Source organism: Poromitra crassiceps (genome assembly GCF_964638095.1).
Source record: "Poromitra crassiceps genome assembly, chromosome: 6".
Taxonomy (NCBI): domain Eukaryota; kingdom Metazoa; phylum Chordata; class Actinopteri; order Beryciformes; family Melamphaidae; genus Poromitra; species Poromitra crassiceps.
The window spans coordinates 11,825,036-11,827,984 of record NC_139627.1 but is presented as its reverse complement, the minus strand read 5'-3'; the positions used below and the strand labels follow the sequence as shown (position 1 = coordinate 11,827,984).

The 2,949-nt window shown below is 46.5% G+C and overlaps 1 pseudogene across 1 annotated transcript; it reads right to left on the bottom strand.

Annotated features, from left to right (window-relative positions):
• Positions 1-206: 206 nt before the first annotated feature.
• On the bottom strand, positions 207-2,468 carry LOC310777701 (dynein regulatory complex protein 11 pseudogene; annotated as a pseudogene). The gene has a single exon. The product of its transcript is annotated as a dynein regulatory complex protein 11 pseudogene (transcript).
• Between the last annotated feature and the right edge of the window lie 481 nt (positions 2,469-2,949).

The window sequence follows — 2,949 nt, the reverse complement described above, 5'->3', positions numbered from 1 at the left end:
TCTCTTATGGCTGTAATGAGCGTTCTATCATGTGCTGCCATTCGGTCTGCTTAGAACACTGCATAGCTAAAACGAAGGAATTTAACGCATGTACTGTATTATCTATTCACTATCTGATCACTTCAAACAGGCTATAACTACTTTCCTTGACAAAGTGTTGTGGCAACACTGTGGGTCACCTGCATACTAAGTTTTACCTAGTCTTGTTAACCTTTTTTCTTCTTTTCGTCCTTGCCAGGTGCCTCCTCCTCTTCTTCCTTTTCTGCGGCGGCCTTCATTGCAATGCGTTTCTTTTCTAAGGGAGTCTTTGCAAACCAGTTTTTAATGGCCTGTTCATCCTGAACCACAGGCTCGATCTTGGCCAGTGGAGCGATAAACTCAGAAGCAGTCAGTGGGTTCTTCGCCTGCTGCAGGATGCGGCTCTCGGTCAGAATGCTGTGGATCACCTGTACCATATGACCCGGGGTGTAGCCACCCGAAATCTTGGCCAAGGTGCTGAGGTCCAGGGATTTGGTTATCTCACCTCCGTTCTTTTTGGTCAGTTCCTTCCATATGATGTATCTTGAGTCATAATCTGGTATTGGTATGAGGATGATTTTGCTGTACACCTTACACAGTAACTTGATATTAGCATTTTGAGGGTTCTTAGTTGTTCCCACCACTAGAATGAGATCCTCCCCTTTCATCAACTTGAGGGCCTTGGGCAAATCTTTCTTCAAGCGACTGGGATCTAAGTCTTTTTCTTCCTTGGGAACTTTCTGGTAGAACATTTTCTCTGCATCTCCAATCCATATCACTGAAGGTTGAATCAATCTCGCAACCTTAAAGACCATGTGAAGCATCATGGCAAGGCCAGGCTTGTCTGGGTATTTTCCTGCTGTATTCAGAGGAGACAGATCAAACAGGTTGGCACCTGTCTCCTGGCAGATGGTATGGACCAACTTCTTCTTACCCACACCTCCTGGCCCTGCCAGCAGGATGGCCTTGATCAGAGGAGCCTTCTCGTGGACGACCTGGGAGCCTAAAGGTAAAACTGCATACAGCGATAAGACCTGCCGCACATCAGACAATGATGGCATCGGGTCAATGGCATTTTGCTCCAGTGTGCTCCCAAGGTAGCTATAGTTACCCAAGTAATCCTGCAGCTTTACATTATTTGTCTGTTTCAACAAGCCCTGTTCCACCAGCTCCTGACACAGAGACTCAAGAGTCCTATCAGCTGTTAGATCTTTGTCTTTTTTTCCCTTCTTCCCCTTTGCTTCCCCTTTGCTCTTTTTCTTGGCAGGTGCTTGGGTTTTGCCACCCGCGTCTTTATCCACAGCTGTCTTCCAGTCATCCAGCTCCTGTCTCATCAGCACATCCACCTGAACTCGAATGTCTGCCTCAATCTCTTTCCTCTTCTCCTCCTTGATCAGCTCAGCCTCATGCCTCTGGCTGAAGTTTCTGGACTCGTCGCGGTTCTTCCAAACATCTTCATAGGTTTTGTTTTCCTCTTCCAAGACAGACAGAAAAGCCGAAGGTAGCATCTTCAAGCTATCCTCATCCTCATTCTCCTCTACCTTATTTTCTTCCTTCCCTTTTTCCTTCCCCTTGCCTTTCTTTTCATCCACCTCTAGTGCCTCTCTTGCCTCCTTTTCCTTTTGCCAAATTTCTTTCATTAACTGTTGAGGGTTTTTTTCCTCAAAGATGATAGCTGAACCTCCATCCTCTTCATCTGGGTAGTCTGGAAAAGATCCAGTGGCATCGTGGCATTCTACAAACCACTGTCGGATTTGGTCTTTCATGGTCTCGCTCATGTGAGGCCCCTCCACATCTCGTAGTTTGTTTGTGATAGTCACGATGGACCTCTGGAAGTCCTCCTCGTGCTCCTTCTGTTTAGTCCATGTGCATGCTTTATTGGCCTCTGCAGTGGCCACTGCAGGACAGGGCTGCTGGTGTTGGTTCAACTTGCCCTTGGCCTTGAGGCGTCCTTGGCGGGCCCTCTCTGCCACCTGGATGATCTTAATGGCCTCCTCTCGATTCAGGTCTTGTGCCTTTGGGCTTTCTGTATCCTCCATCATTTTGAAGATGCTTGTCAGCATCATTGCTTGCTGTTGGAGTTCTTTGCTGCGTTCACAGACGAAATAGCGAGGGATAGGAATCTCAAGGTCTGAAGGTGTGAGCTTCAGGGCCTCGAGGACATTGTCCATGTAGTGGTACTCAGATAAATACTTCTCCGCCATTTCATTCTTCAGCTCTAACACTCTTCCTATCACGCCATCCAGAATCACACAAATAACACGTCTCTTCTGAGGGTGGACCACCTGTTCATAAGCTTCCTCCAGCTGTCTGAAGATCTGGAGGTAGCGGACGTAAAGGGTGGCCACACGCTGGAAGAAGACCATCCTGTCCATTTCTGGGGCAGATTGATGAGGGAGCTCCTCAGCCAGCAGACTGTTCAGCTCCACCTGGGCATCTGCCCACAGCATGTTTTTTTTTTATAATATTTATTTTTGAGCAGGGAGCATTGGCAGTACAGTAACCAGTTTAATTTTCTTTCTTTTTTTTTTCACATTGAAACATCGCAACCAACACATCTACCCTCCTTTGCCTCCCCACAACCCAATCCCATTCCAACAGAAAAAATAAATAAAATTAGATAATAAAATAAAATAATAATAATAATATACATACATACACATATTCATATGTATATGCATATACACACGTACATACAGTAAGAGGTAGTATAACAGTGAAAACAGTAATAACTCAAGTTGTCAAAGTTTATACTTGCAAGCATCTGGGTCAAGTTGGCCTATTTCGGTCTCATGAGGCCAGAAAAACACTGCGCGGCTGTGAGTGTGGTGGGCAGGCAGCAAGGTATTCGTCCATCCCTGGGAGGGCCCAGGCCCTTGTTCTATGGAGCCACGTCGTCTGGGGGAAGACCATCTACGTATTCGATCAGCG